This window comes from Xiphophorus couchianus, chromosome 18 (assembly GCF_001444195.1).
Source record: "Xiphophorus couchianus chromosome 18, X_couchianus-1.0, whole genome shotgun sequence".
NCBI classification, from domain to species: Eukaryota; Metazoa; Chordata; class Actinopteri; order Cyprinodontiformes; family Poeciliidae; genus Xiphophorus; species Xiphophorus couchianus.
Genome location: NC_040245.1, coordinates 20,874,577 through 20,891,088, shown reverse-complemented (window position 1 = coordinate 20,891,088; position 16,512 = coordinate 20,874,577). Strand labels below are relative to the sequence as shown.

Below are 16,512 nucleotides of genomic sequence, written 5' to 3'. Positions count from 1 at the left end.
GCAGCTACTGTCCACAGAGACCTGCAAAGATTTCATATTACAACCTAAGAGATGTTCAACTATGAGACATTCCTCCTACATGATAACAATTGTAGAGCAGCTGTACATTATTAAAGATGCGGATCACAGAGCAGCAGCCACAGCGTAGCCACCTCTCATCATTAAACGGGTTAAATGGCACAATACCCCAGCCGATGACCCCTGGATCATGAGCAGTTGACCTCTCCTGGACAAAATACTTAAATAACCTGAGTGCTCCTCCTATCTACAATCCTGCTCTCACATCTTACTGCATATTTTTATTACCGGTCGACCCCAGCACTGACCTACGAGAGCAAGAAGGGTGTTATCATGCTATACTGGATGACAAGTCTTTTCTCTGCAGAGTGTGGAGCGGCCACCCTTGAGCCCTTAAATGAGAGGCAGTTTAAAAAATATTTACATTAAAAATAGCATTTTTGCTTTATGTATAATCATGGCATGTCTTGTAGAGTGGGAACTGTGCTCTATCACCTGAAATTGTCAGGATCTGTTCCTTTTCTGAGTTTCTGTGTCTCTGTGTTGTCCTGTCTCCCCTTGATTGTTCCCAGGTGTTTCTTGTCTCCTTTATTACCCTCTGTGTATTTAACCCCACCTGTGTTCCTCGTCAGGTCCTCGTCGTGTTTGTCCAGTACCTGTTGTCACTATCTGCGAGCTTCTGCATCCGCTCCTTTGTGCTGCCTGGACTGTGTATGTTTTTGGATTTCTGGACTTTTTTCATTATTAAACCATCTTATTCATCTTACCCTGGGTCTGCTGCCTCTGCCTCACCACCCAAATCATGACAGAAATATCTCCCAAGTTACTGTGTGAGATCATAACCAAAAGAGACTTTAATAAAATTAGGGGGGCACTTAAAAAACAATTACAAGGTGCAATTATTCTGCTACAGTGGTTCAAAACAGATTTTAATTTATCCAGCAATTATAACTATCTATTATCTAAACACATCAACCTTAATCAGTTCATAATCCGTTCTTGGAAAATAAAGATGTTTTGTTTTCTCTGTAGCTCCACTAATTAACCCGAGTTAACTAAAACAAAAAAAAAAATGCTTTCATCATTTTCTTTTGTTAAATTGAGCTAGATTATGGAAAGGAGATTATCACAAATTTTGATTAATCTCTTCATTGATCAATCTACCAGTTAAATTTCCATCCGATTCAGCATATGTGTAAGAGTTGTGGACTGATAAAAGCCAGAGAAAACCAATTACCAATGTGTCTGCTTGCTTCAGAGTACAGATGGCACTGCTTTGGCTATTTATTAAACCACATTACAATAAAACCCCCACAATTAACAGATTGGCCTTCAGGTATTACCTTATTTCAGGTAGAATTTCCTTTGGTAAAGCACAAGAAGTTGTACAACTATTTACATTGTATGCTGTACAACATTTATAGATGATTATATTTATATAAATGCCTTTTTCATACTTTTGGCAGTTTTAGTTTGAAAGTAATATTTTAATTTTACCAACAATCACCTGTGAATTCAGCCATTCAGAACAAGATGCTTAATTAGAAGACCACTAGACGTTTTGGAGAAGTTTCACTTTCTGTAAAACATATACAATCATATCATTAAAGAGTTGAAGTACAATGTCTCTGACACTGATATAATTGAGTCAATAATATTTAATTTTACCCTATGACAGCACGACAGCTTTCTCCCTCATCTGTTTTACTATCAGTCAGAATCTCAGCACCCAGGTAAGAATGACTGATTTTTGTCAAAGTCAATGACTGTCCGATGTCCTACCTTCTGTCACAGAGATATGGTCCTAGAGAACCAGACAAAAATCAATGTAAAAGTGTAAAGTCCCTGTCTACTGGCTAGCTGTGTAGGAGGTGGCTGCTATGACTTTTACAGAGCTGAAAATAAACCTGCTCATTCAGTGTACCAATTACTGTGTCATTATCCTGCCACTGCAATTATGGGCGCTTTTCTCTGCACTCAACATCATGAAGGTGTCCCCCCTCCTCCCCTAAGTAAAACCCATCAAGGTGCATTTAGCTTTAAATGGAAGATGAATCCCTGTTAATTATATTTTCAAAGTGCTGATTTTTTTTTTTTTTGTTTGAAAAGAACATGCAACAATCACAGTTTTATTTGACTGTTTTTGAGATAAATCTGTTAAAAACTATATGATTGTAAAAGATTTAAAATGTTTAGTGCTTTATCACCCTGATTCTGAAAATGCAAAACTGCTTGTTTTTGGATTAGGAAACTATCTGTTCCTTTTACTACTTTTCTGCCACAAAAAAGTTTAAAATGAGCTACAACCAGATTTTATCTAAAACAATGTTTCCTGTGGGTTGGATGAATAATAATAGTGTTGCTAGCCCAAAGCACCTCATACTTTTAAAGCTGCCCTGAAAAAACGGCTTTAGTGTAAATTTGTATATAACTAAGGTAAAATGAAGAGGGTTAAGTGATCTAACACTACTGCATCGCTGAGCTGGCAGCAGAGGAAGTCTCAGTGTGTGTGTGTGTGTGAGTGAGAGAGAGAGAGGAAGATGGCATTGAGCTACAAGTTATTACAAATGCACAGTTGAGACCAAAATAATTCATAACCGTGCCAGATTAAGTTCCAAAATTATTCCTGTTGAACTAAGACGTTTTTTTTTCTGACAGGAAATAAGACATCTATTTTTCAAAACAATCATAAAACACAGTAATAGTTTTGAAACCAAGCCATGCAGGTTTTTGCATGTTTTAACTGGTATTTTGATGATGAACTCCAGACCCACTGCCTCTCCCTAAGGATATTTTCTGTCATCCTTGTTGTACATCCTTTACACTGATCGTTGCAGGAGTTTCCATGACTACAGGCAAGTCCTTAAATTTGCAGATGATACAGTTATAGTTAGTCTGCTGAATGGTAATGAGGACAAGCACTGCTCTGTGGTGGGGGACCTTATCAAATGGTGTGATGAAGCCTAGCTATAAACTTCAACAATGCAGAAAACAAAGGCTTCTCCTCCATTGGAAATCAAAATTAACAGTGTAAACAATGGGATTGTGGAAGAATATAAATACTTTGGAACTGCTATAAGATGTAATTTTACAGCATTCTAAATACCTGCCTTTAAAGTGTAATTAACCCCCATCTGAAAGCTAAGCAATGCCTCAGGCAAATGTTGCAAAGTGGGCGGAGCCAAGCGACACGGCAGTGTGTGGGGATGAGCGGAGATATTGAATGTGGCTGTGATTAGGATGAAAGAAGCACTGTGGTCAACTTACCCACTTTGTTGCTATATTTATCGATTTTTCATACTCCTCTAGTGAGTTTTTTTCAAAACAACTCATGATAAGACTAACGACTCTTTTTCTGTGTTGTTTGAGACTCTTATGGCGACAATGCTCTGTAGCTCGGGTGCAGGCTGCCTGTCTTAGCGAACAGCCAGCCATTAGCCGTCATTAGCTTCTTCGACAATTAATGCTCGCCAGTCGCCACAACAATGCTCACTATGCCAAGCCCTGACACATCATCGGATGGTCAGGGGGATCACTGTAATTCTATACCTGAAGTGATGAAGTTGTGCCAAGCTGTTTCGCTGCAACCAACAGGAAAATTCAACTGCCTAAGAACCGTTTGACCGAAGACGCTAGATGGTGAGATGGTTTTAGGCAAAATAATGCGAAACCAAAAGAATTGGTCAAAAACGTCAAAATGTGCACAGAAAGATCAAAATAAACCCCCAAATGACTTATTTAGACCTTATATCAGCAAAAAGAGTTGATTTGGGGGTGACTTTCACTTTAAAAAGAGCCTCCACTGACTGTTGTTAAGTTGCAGGTTTTTAGTGTAGACAAGAAAAGTCTCTTTAGAACTGATTTAACATTTTCCATCATCGCCTGGTCTGGAAATGTCACACTTAGGAAATAAAATGAAAAATAATAATTAAAAAACATTTGTTTCCTATGCAATATCTTTATTAAATAGGTAAATGGGATGTTATTTCGTATGGATACTCGTGGACAGTAGCTTGCATATGAATGTTTGTATTTATCTGAACAGCCAGGAGAGGATTTCTCAGAATTAGCTTTGGGTTTATTGTACTAAAATGTACAATGATGAAATGTGATAGACACAGAGATGGAAAAGGGGAACAGAAAGTGTTATGTGGGAAATGTTTAAAGTGAAAGTGGGAGGTAAGACTTCTTCAGCTAGAAGAAGTAGAAGAAGGTTGTTGCACAGACCAGGGACCCAACTGTCTTCTTATAACTTGTTGGAAATAACAAAATTAGAATTACAGTAATCAGTGTTGCATATTATTTCTGTGGCAGTGGGAATGTGGTGCTTTTCTGTTTTAAGTAGAATCAACTGGACAATCATAATTTTCTTAAAGATTTTTTATTTTTGTCTTGAAAAAACATCTCATAGAGCTAAAAATGTATTGCTCTAGCTCAGATATATTTTTTCCCCTAACAATAGGGCTTACCATCTTTTTTTATTGTAGAATGTGGGTTTGTGTTTAAAAAATATGTCATTTACCATCTACGTTCAAAGCCAAAACTCTAAAAAAATTCCTTTTTTTACATATTCTTCAACAAATTACAGCCTGTGTATGTGTTTATTTGGTCAACTGTACACACAAACCTACCAATAGCATAGGATATAGTGAAAGACTGGATCTCCACAGAGATCTTATTTATTTCCTTGTTCCCATGAGCTGGACTCCATAGAAACAATTCCCTTACAGGAAATTTTTCCGCTACAGCGTCAGGAGCTAGTTTACAAACAGCACAGTCAGTACTTTCTGTTTTAACCACCAACATATCAATGACTCTAAAAGCCCACTGCACTTGCTTGGCAAACAGCTGCTTTTCTCTGGGGCCAGGCAGAATAATAGAAAACAGCCAGACTAATTCAATTGAAAATTTTAAGGTTAGTTCGATGTTTTGTCTCAAATCAAAAACAATAGGATGGTTTGGATCTATTTTAAGGTTAAATTAGAAATAGCAGTTGAGGAAAATGAGCTTACTGACTTTACGCTTTCTTTTCTTGAGTTGCATTCCATATTTTATTATTTTCAACCGAGGGTAAGAATGCAATTTGCAGTGTTTTTCTCAGCAAATTTCTGGATGTTCAGGACTCATGCTAGTCATTGGCCATAACACTGAGCGGAGCAATCTTTGGTGGATATTTCAGATTAGATTTTATGGAAACAATAAAACTTCTCCGTCTCTTGGCATTATCTGGCAGCATGTTCCACTGATTTACAGATTTTACAGAGAGCTGGTTGCTCTTATATCTTATGATTTCCTTTGTGAGTTAAATTTTTGGAATATTTTTTCAACCTAATAGAACAGTTTTGTATCAGGACAAACTAAGTTAAGCTCTCCCAGGCATCTTCAAAAAGCACTCTATGTGGAACTTGTAAATTAAAAAAGTTTCAGGACAGTGTCATTATGCAGGATAGAGTCACAGCATTTACCTCTAGAGGTATTGCTGTTTTTGTACAATAAAACAGCAATACCTTTATTGTTAGAATCTATTTCTAACTATAAATCTGGCATTTAAAACTAAAGGCTGTTTGTCCTGAACCATAGAAAATACCAAGGGTACTCGATTTTTTTGTACTGCTCTTAAAAGAACTTAACATTTTGTGCAGTTTCTGTATTTTGAATAGCATGGCAAACATTTGGGGGTACGTAAATGCTTGACCACACAAAGCTCCTTTCTAGAGCTGAGGTCTCAAGCAACAGAACTGCTCCTCTTGGCCATCCCAAACAGCTCCTCCAGACTAGCAACAGCAACAATTACCAAAAACCTGGCAAAACTGCACATCTGCTGAGCTTATCATACAAACTACTTCTCAGTCCAACGCTCCTAAGAACAGCTGCAAATGGCACAATGGAGGAACATTGTAGTGATATGCTAAAGGCGCAGCATCGGAAAAGACCAACAACTTCTCAAAGAGACAGAGGCCAATTTCAAGGCGTAAAATTGTACAATCTAATTTCTTTTGTCTTTGATGTACGCAGCATTTTTATAACTGAAGGTAACATAGTTACTTGATTCTGCTATAAAATGGCACTATGTGCCAGGAAAATACATAATGCCCTCCCCCCCTTAAATGATATAGTCCTAAACCTACACCTCAGAATTTGAATTTAATGTACACATTTGACACATACATTGGAGCCGTTACATTGGAATGCAGACAGGAAATGGTGGAAACAGGATTAAATTGCGGCCAACCACAGCCCACATGAAGACAAAAAAATGGATGGAAGAAAATAAAAGTCTGACTTAAAGTCTGAATCAAGACCACATCAGGACTGACTCTTGTCTTAACAGTTGCAATAAAAATCCACCCATTAGGATATAAATTGTTGGACATTCACCAAGTGGAAAGAGAGGACAGGGATGTTGGTAACAAACCTCCATTGACCTCATTAGGTTCTAGAGAATCTCCAACTAAACAACTAGGTTTGTCTCTTGTGCATAGGACCTAAACAAACGGGCAAACACACACATTCACACACTCAGACAAACCCCTTGCCAGTTTTCCATTGCACATTGTGATCCACAAAGACATACAGGCAAGCAATGCATGCAGGTGTGTGGAAAAAGTAAATCAGCATGCACAGTGGCTCTGCCTCTGCCTTTTCCTCAATACTCAGAAGAGACTCATAAGCCTCTGATAAATCAGTTGCTTCTTTAGCTCTCACGCTATCTGTTTGGCTGCGACTGTCTTGTGTACAGAATAAGTAAATAAAAGTAGGTTTCTAGCTTTTTATCTGTCTCAACTTAATTCGCAGTCAAATCAGGCAGTTTATAATCTTGCAAGAATCCCAACATTAGCTTGATCATGGCAGGATGAAAGATATGGAGGAAAAAAAATCACACTTAGCTTAAGCAAATGTCAAGAAAGAGGAGATTAGGAATATAACAGCCAGATTAGAATTGTGATGGTTTTACGTTTGACCTAGCTTATGAAGCTATAGGTACATTTAAGTGTGCTGTACTGCTGCAGAGTTATCAAATAATTCTAGAATTCAGTACATTTATGTCTGTATTTAGAAAAGGAAATCTTTTAAGTCAATTTAGCACTGTTTTACTGTACCGGATAGAGATCTGCCATTACTAACCTTCAGATATCTGGATCATGTCAATAAAATAAAACATATCAGAAAACTGAATTTATGTCATTAAATATCTTCAAATATTGAAACTCATGCACTAATTTATTACTTTATTATGGAAAACCTATTCAGTTGTTTGTCAATACATACCAGGAGTTCACCGATCACAAGGCAGTGACTCATTGTGTAGATCTGGTGAAGAAAACTTCTGATTTAAGCGACTGAACTCACCATGTTCGTTGCTACCAGACGGAATCATCTCAGTCTTTTAGAAACTGTTTCTGGGCAGGTGCTGTATGTGGGTTAGAATTGGTATCTATAATTCTAAAATTTTATAATATCTATAAAATGGAGATGATGCTGTTATGGGTAATTTTCTCGAAGGGACAAGTAAAGTCTATGGAAAACAATTGTACCCCTTACTACCAAATGAGCATTGCATCAATGCCACAGCCTACCTGACTATTGTTGCTAACTATGCCATCAGCTTTATGACCGTACTGTGCTTTACTGCTTTCATGCCCATTAGGATTCTTGAATAAAGAACTGTGTAACCAAGAGTGAAAAGCTATCATTTTTCATGGCTTATCACCCTTACTAAGAGTCTCTGATTATGTTCTGGACAACAGTCCAGTCAATAATCTACCAATAATTTTGTGGGCTCAGCTATGATAATAAAATAAAATACTGTTTTAAAAGTGTGTTCCAATTAGCCTAATTAAATTTGGAGTTTTTATTAGTTGTGAACCATAATCATTAAAATTGGCTAAAGCAAATGCTCGAAATATATCAACCATTTCAGAATGAATCTGTAAACTACATTAGAGAAAAATATATGTTAATCACTTATGTAAATTTCCATATTGGTTACAAGTTTTACAAGATGGCAAAATCTGTAATAATTTTCTTGACATTGTGAAACTACTGTATGTTATATTAGAAGAACAATAATCTTGTTGATTTGGGATGTTGTAGACTACTCACATGGGAAACAGCTTGCCAAAGTTTCAAAGTAGAACTAGGGATGCAAAAGGTGTGGGCTGAGGAATCTTAACACTCATAAGAGGTGGCAGACCTGGAGGACAGTGCAAAGACTACTATCATAGCAGCAGAAGGAATAGACCCTTAGAACCATATTATCAAGGTAGGATTGGGAAATGTCTGCTGCAGCCGACATTGCCCAAAGAGTGGGCCATGCAAGGATCACCCTTAGTCTTCCCATCACACTGTAGTAAGGTGTAAGACAAACACCGAGATAGTGCATTCTGACAGGCACAACCAAGTAGCTTGAATAGTGTGCAGGGATATGAGGGCCTAGTACGGCTTGGAAGTCCCACAAGTCCCAATAGGAGCACGCCACAAATTAGCTGACAACAACAGAGCTTAAAACCCTAAGAGAGTTCATCTTCCAGACTGACAAGTAGCTGAGGGCAAACCAGCCAGACACAATGATGGTTGACAAGGAGACGAAGAGGGCAGGTAAGACAGATGCGCCTATCCAAGCTTACAACAACAAGAAAACTCAGACATAAAGTAGATAAAGCAACGACAACTGGGATGTGGATGAGAAATATTTTAAATAATAATAATATCATCTTTAAAGTTTATGAAATCAAGCAACAAGTCTTTAAATAAATCCTATTGCTTGTCGAGGTAAACACATAAATGTTTCTCAAATACAAAGCATTGAGTCACAAAATCTGCGGCTCAAGCATAGGTTTGGGTCTGCCTGTTTGTCAGTTTGTGTATTTTTATTTTTTCAAATGTTTATTTCTCTTTAATTGAGTTATTCTGGCCTTAAATCCAATCAAAATTTTAAAATTCAGAATCAATCAGAACAACTGAGTATTACATAAAACCTGTTATATACAGAAATGTAATGTGTATATATCAATATACTGTACAGTATATGCGCCTAGTGTTAGGGGATCTTTTTGGAAGAATTACATTGTGAATGTATTATTGCATGTACGCAATCAGAATTAACCTCAGGTTGCTTTGAGTGAATAAGCCCACTGACAAACAGTTTAATGTAAAGAGTCAAAGGCAAGGCATAATCCAATACATGTCAATTTCCATTTGGTTTGACCAAGTAGGATGTACATAAAACATGTTAAAAACCATTTTCATAATAAAATGTTATGAAAGATCCATCTTAGAGTAACAACTTAGGGACACATCATCCATCCTGGTCATTAATGCAGATCTTATGACAGTGTTAGCCAATACCAAGTCCTGCTGGAAATTGAAATGATAATTTTCATAGGGCTTGTCAGGAGAACCATGAAGTGAACACAGATTTCCTGGCATATGACTACGTGACTTTGGACATGAAAAGAAAAAGAAATACACAGTGGATGAACACCGCTGACATGGCTCCATAAAGCATCACTGACTGTGGAAACCTCACACTTGTTCTCAAGCAGCTTGAATTCTATTAGGGCAGCACAATTTCAGGAAAATATAATTATTTCAATAATTTTGTTCACATGGCATATTAAACATTTCTGATCTTGTTTCTAGCTCAGGAGTAGCTAAACACAAAGAATTTAACAACTGTCTTTGATATATCTGTGTGTCAGGACAACTATCAAATTAATATTGTCCCCATTATTTTGGCCATAATATACAATCACTTTATTTCTAATTATTGGTAATCTAATTTTCTATAAAACTGAATTTTGGGTATGCATTAGCTGTAAGCCATACTCAGAAATATAAAAATAAATCTTTGAAATGTATCACTCTCTCTTTGATGACTCTATGTAATGAATGAACTAGATGAATATGAATAAATTACAAGAATATATAATTTCTTTGATTACTCTCTAGCTTATTGAGATGCACAAATGTTTTGTTTTTTTGTCACTACAAAATTAATTTTTGCAAGAAATAAACTGACAATGAGCTAAAACAGCTGTTTTTCCCTCTATTTTATTACCTCTACCAGGAGGAAAAGCTCAGTTTTTAGGTTGCCAGGCTAATAAGATCACTTGAGAATTTATTTGTCATTGTCTCTAAAGCCACCAGAGATAACTATTTTAGGAATAAACTACAGCAAGCTAAAAATATATATTTTTATGAACCACTCAAGTGCATAATTAACCTTTCTATTTCTATGATGAAACAACCCACTAACAAACATGTTAGAGTAAAATGTCCAATTTTGCACACTTTTAGTTTTTGCAAACTGAAATATTTATTACAGTTCTAATTGTTTGGAAGACAATATATATATCTAGATGTTTGTTCATCTTCTGAAGCAGCCATGTGAACCTTCCTTATCTGCTCTCTCACTAATTCGGTCAGAAACCATGAAATCTATATTAGACAGACAAAGCAATACGTTTAGGCTGTGCAAAGCATGAAAGCAGAAGATTGGTTATTTTTCAAAGAGATCGAAGCTACCTCTGTAAGCAGGACTGATCGACTTGATAAAATATATCAAAAGTGGTTTTCCTGATTGTGATTGATTGTGGTTCTGTTAAAAGCTTGGCTATATTCAGCCATTAGTGAAGCAGATACAGAAGGATATGTTGAGACAATAATATATTAAAGCTTGGACCAAAAGGTCATATAGGATCTTGGATTGCTCTTAAGACATGACAGTCACAGGCGGTTAGGGAAAATGTCACGGAAGGGGCTATTTTTTCTTTATTATCATTTCACAGTGCTTGAGAGGAGAACATTTTTCATTGTGATGCATGTTTGTTGTCACGCCCCTATGAAATCTGACTCATCACCATCCAGAAAGGTGGTCACTATTTGACCACCCTCCTTAAATTAATCGTTTGATTTTTGACCCTGTGATGGACTGGCAACTTGTCCACATTGTAGCCCATCTCCTGCTCAATGGCTGCTGGACATGGGCAGCCATTAATATTAACTTTCCTAAAACCAAACACTTTAAAGTAAATCCACCAAGAGTGCCAGAAAGGGATGTCAAAAACACATTCAGAATTATGCTAAAGCTAAAACCAGCAGAAAGCTGCCGCTAGCAACTTTTCATCAAAAATTGTTGGAGATGTAACAGAAGTAACAGAAAGTATTTTTCCCTTGTAGATGTTTATTTATTTTATTTAAATTTTTTTTACTGTTTTTGCTTTTTTCACACTTGAGTAGAAACTGACGATCAAACTTATTTTAATACCAGGCGACCTAAGTAAACAAAAAAAACAACAGTTTTCTAATAATCATAGTAAGACTATTTCAAACAACATGGCCCAATGTGCCAAAGTAATTGCCTTCTAAAGGTATTGCCTGGTTGTTTCACCCATGATGGAAACAACTGCCAACATTTGCAATTTGGTTGAATAAAACTACTTCTGTGAAAAAACCTGAACCAAAATTCCTCCACACAGATGAAATGTGTTTATTTGTTATTGATATAACAACTTTTCTAATGCTCAGAAACATTAAAATGTCAAATGAAAAAGCAAAACCAAACAAATGTATAAAAGTCAATTTATTTCTCCGTGGTACTGTGAGCCTGTATGAATAACTTTGACCTTGTAAAGAATAGAAAACGCCAAATTAATTTATACTTGTGCATTCCATTATTGTTTTTGAAGTCAGTCAGTTTACTGTATGATCATTCAACACTGGCTGAGCAAAAAGCTAAAAACTAATTTATGACGACTATTCATGACCATGCGTATGTAAAGTGACACTTCTAATGAACTTTTGAGTGGCAATTTCTACATGTAAACACTCGCTTAAAGGGATTACGTATTGGGTATCCTCTTATGGAGTTCAGATGTTAGGGATCTGCTGGTAATATTGTTTTTAAGCTATTCAGATAAAGTGTTGAATGTCAATGCCTTCATGTTTCAAGGCATTCGGAGCCAACACACAACAGCAAGATAACAGGGAAGGATTTTTACTCTCCTGGGAATTTCTGTTCTTTCTCTCTAGCTTTGCTATTAATCCTCATTCCATCGCCTCTGTTTAATAGTCATCTCGACACTTCCACAACAATACGTCTCTTTTTATTGGTCCAGATTGTTCATTTAAGCAATTCCCCCGGTGGTGACCTCGGACGAGTTTTTAAGACATCAACTCTGAATTTATATGAAGCTCTTGTGCGTCTACAGCCAATTAGGGCATTTTGAGCTTTCCCGTGTCGGCATTGTGTTTCTGTATTTAATACACACGTGCAAATATGATCACAGTAAAAGCTGTGATGTGCACTAACAGAGACACTTGACTGTCAAACATTTTCACACCTCTCATAAGATTGGGTGGATACCAGTGTTAACCTTTGCAGAGAACTGTTACAATGGAGAGTTGTGGGCAGGTCTATTGTTAAGCACCTTGAGTTTTAACTGAATTTTTAATGATGGATACCAGTGGGCTGTTTATGTTATTGTTTTTTCACTCCAGTAGCGCACTGTTGTGATAAAAGTTATTTTTATCTGTTTTAATGGTTACTCTGTTTCACACATGTGTGTATCACACTGAGGAATTGTTGTGATAAATTATATCTAGCAACATATGCTCCACAAAAAGTGCAGAATTGTAAGAACAAGAGCAAAAAACACTTTAACAGTAACATAAAATCAATCTTGAACACTCCTAAGGTGGCAAAGGCTTTTTTTCACTAAAAAGAGCAACATAAGATACTTATTATAAAATAGAAAAGTCAACTTTCCTCACCTTCACATAACCAGCTCATAAATCCACTGGCTTTTTTATCTAGCCATTCACTGTCAAAGTGTTGTGCAAAGAATCCCGGGAGCAAGCATGCAATACAAACTTCATGAAGGACGACACCGGGTCAGGATTTGAACCAAGAACCTTCTCAAAATAATGCAATAGTACTAGCAGCTGCACCACCGTGCAGATTTCTACAAAGTCCATCATCTGATAATTAAAAGAGAATGAAAAAACTGCAAACCAAAAGATAACTGTCCACCTTTAGAGGCATGCCTTGCAAAGAGAATATTAATCAGTAAAGCCTTTTTGAAGTGAGACATCTTTTAGCTAAAGTAGTTTGAACAAAACAGTGTGATGTCATGTCACTGGTGACAGAACGGGCTTAGGCAGCTTTCTGTTAACTCAAAAAACAGGCAAATCTGAATACATATTTTATTTGTTCTGGCAGACTGCAGCTGGCCCTCACTCGGTTCAGACAGATTTCCGCTTTGTGCTGGGCAAGCAATCATGGCTGTTTATCTAATACTTGAGGGGGGGGGCTTGAAAAGATAACGCTGTACATTGAAGCAGTGCTGAAGCAAATAATCCTGCGCTTCATCGCACACGTTGTTACTCTGATTGACTGCAGGTCTTTTCATTTGTGTCCAAAGACATTTTAGTTTGCAGCAGATATCATCTGCTGGAAATTGAAAATTAAGACAGAGGACGTCCAAGCTAATTTTGAATTGTCTAGTGATGCCAGGGAAGCTTTCTGGATTATTTTATCCTCGAAGGCCTGTATGTCTCAGCTTTAAAATCTTTACTTGTACTAGCACAAACCTGACCCAATTTCTATCATACACAACTGTTTGTCAAGTCCGTTTGTGATGTACATGAAGCTGTTCATGTGTCAATTTAAATATTAAAGCTGTGTTAAAAACCAAAAGCCCTTTAAGTAAATATGTAGTTTTTTTTTGTCGTGTTTTGTTTTTTTCTTTTCAATGAGCTGGCCACTTTTAGGAAAAATAGCTTGTCACTGTGGTTTGCTGGAACTCCCAAAGCGTTAGAAATGCCATTCTAACCCATTCCAGAATCACAGAGGACAATGCTTTTGTTTTTCATTTGTTCTGGAATTTCTTTCAATCAGGGTGTGATGTGATGCTTTTTAAAAATATTTTAGGCAACTTCACGCTACCAGATAATTTGTATTTAAGTGGCTTAGTGATTTCACCGGTTAACAGGTAATCAAGCCTGACCTAAAATTAAGCCAAACATTGTGGTTAATCACAGTTACCTCATAATTTATCAAGGGAGGCAATTATTTTTTTTCTGCATAAGGGCAAGTTGGTGCGGACAGCTTGTTTCACTTAAGAAATTAATCATCATTTAAAAATTGTACTTTTCATTAGCTTCCTATTTCTCTTTTCAGACACTAAATTGTGTACAAAAACAGAAGAAATATGTAATAGGGCATCTTTTATAATATTATTTTACATGGATTAAAAGTACTTTTGTAATCGGCACCTGTTTGAAAACGTAAATCCTTCATAGGGATAATAATTTATTAACAACGCAAAGAGAAACGGAATTGTTACCCTTTCTTTAATGCTTCTTTCTAAGAGGGCACTTCTTGAAAGCATTCATGTCTTGACAAGAACTGCATCAGGCTGCTCAGTTGAAGCTGTTTTGTTCGCAAAGGAGAGTAACAGATAAGAGACAGGAGTGTGTAGAATTCAATATTTGTCTGGGCGCTGTCACCGGATAAACACTGAACACACACAACGCACACACACACGCCTACACATAAGACGCACGTAGCCAGTCTCAGCTTATCCCCTGATACTTACCTGAAAATGCATTCGCTGAGATTAGAAGATAAATTTCCTGTGTTCAGAAAGCATTGAAATTATGATTTTGCTAATTTATTGGGGGAAGAAAAGTCTTTTTTTTCTGCACCAGTTTCCCAAACTGGTTCTATTTCAACCTAAACTGTGCAGACCAGAATACTGGTAATGAGCAAATGCTGTTCAAAAGAGCATTCCAGTTTAAAGGAGGAAATGGGGGATATGATTAGTGCCTTCAAGAGGATGGAATAATTATAGAAAAATATCAAACATAAGAGCTACATTTGCTGTTAAGAGAAAAAGCTGGATGTAGTTTTCCATGCAATAAAAAAAAATGCTCAAATGAAATCAGTTTTCTTTTAAAAACCAACTTGTATAATCTTGAAAGCAATCACAAGTTGTTCTGAGGGAGCTGCAAAATTAAAATATCAATTTATTTCCTTCACATTTATGTAGCCTTCTGCCTCCTGCTTGTTAAAACCTGCCCTCGGCTCAGAGTGGGCACCAGGGGGGGGAGGTTGCGCAGTCAGAGCAGCTCCCACCTGCCCGCCGCAGAGTCTCTCTGTCTCTGCGGCGCTAAGGACCCCCTACCCCTGTAATAAGAGTCCAGCTCTGATTGCCAGCTGGGAACAAGCAGAGGGTGGGGAGGCAGGCTTAGAACTGAAAGAAAAGAAGAAGAAAAAAACACTCGAAGTCCTGGATCATCACAGAAAATAACCTAAATGTTTCCTCTCAGTATCGCATCCAGCAAGAATCTATCTTTGAAGCAGCACTTTCATACAAATTCTCACCTGAACCGTCAGTGCGCTCACTCATCCACAGAAAATGGAATTTTGCAAGAGTAAGATGTAAGGTTCATCAAAGTAGCCTTTGTTAAAGGTATGTTTTTTAAAAGTTTTGTAGCGACAATAACCTTTGGAACACAAGAAAAAACAAGAAAACTATCTTACCTTCACGCCATAAGTTTGATTGAATCCCTTATAAAGGCACCGACAAATAAATCCAAAGAAGTCCAGTTAGCTCCCGCTGTATCTTCTATTTGCTTTACACATTTTTACTCTCAACTTGAACGACCCGGATCGGTAGTGCGTCAGTTGGAGTGCGATGCATTTAGTTCAAGCTGATCCGAAAATGTGCCCCCCCCTCCCCAAAAAAATGCGCTGCCGACAATGTTTTCAAAATGCTGGAAAATTGGTCTCTCTTTTTTGTTACGTAAGTCTAATATCAGCCGAAGATTGGTTTTCTTTAATCTCGGAAGAAGTAGAGCAGACGTTGAAACTGTGAGCGCGATGCGTGAGTGTCCAGGAGCTTTACGCACGCAGCGGAGTTACCTTCCGTACTGATGGAGGCGGGAGACGCGGCGACTGTGAAGAAGTGTGGAAAAATCAAGGCGGGGTTACATCTGTTTAATCCACCGCGGGGAATCATGCTTCTGTGAATGTCACCGTCGTGTGAGACTCAGTCCCTAATGTTTGTTTCAGACTCTCCAAGCTGGAGTGAGCACCACCTTTACTCTTTATAGATGAGAAATTCCAGCATGTATTTTCTTTTTCGATAGATTCTTACTTGTGCTGATGGTGTAGGAAAAAGCTCCTCATCAGGGTCACAATTAGACAGATCAGCACAGCATGTCAACTTCTAAGTCCTTCAAAGAAGGATATCCAGCCATGTTCAGTATATTCAAATATTTTTGAAAAGTTCATTTATTTCAGCAGTTCAGTTGCATAGATTAATTACATCTACATAATTTTCAAATCTTCATTCCTTTTGTGAGGATTTGACTCTTACATCAAATGAAAACAGCAATTCATATAAGAAGACTGAATCAGATCACTAAAAAACATTTTCAAAACTGAAATATAAGATTACAAGATTAGATTCCAAACTTTTCACAGAC

At 37.2% G+C, this 16,512-nt stretch overlaps 1 protein-coding gene across 1 annotated transcript in view; it reads right to left on the bottom strand.

Moving 5' to 3' along the window:
* Positions 1–16,022, bottom strand: part of drd2a (dopamine receptor D2a) — a 57,286-nt gene extending 41,264 nt beyond the window's left edge. Inside the window, exon 1 of the mRNA XM_028044528.1 lies at positions 15,566–16,022. The gene's annotated coding sequence lies outside the window, so the exon portion shown is untranslated. The remainder of the gene's footprint in view (positions 1–15,565) is intronic.
* Positions 16,023–16,512: the final 490 nt, after the last annotated feature.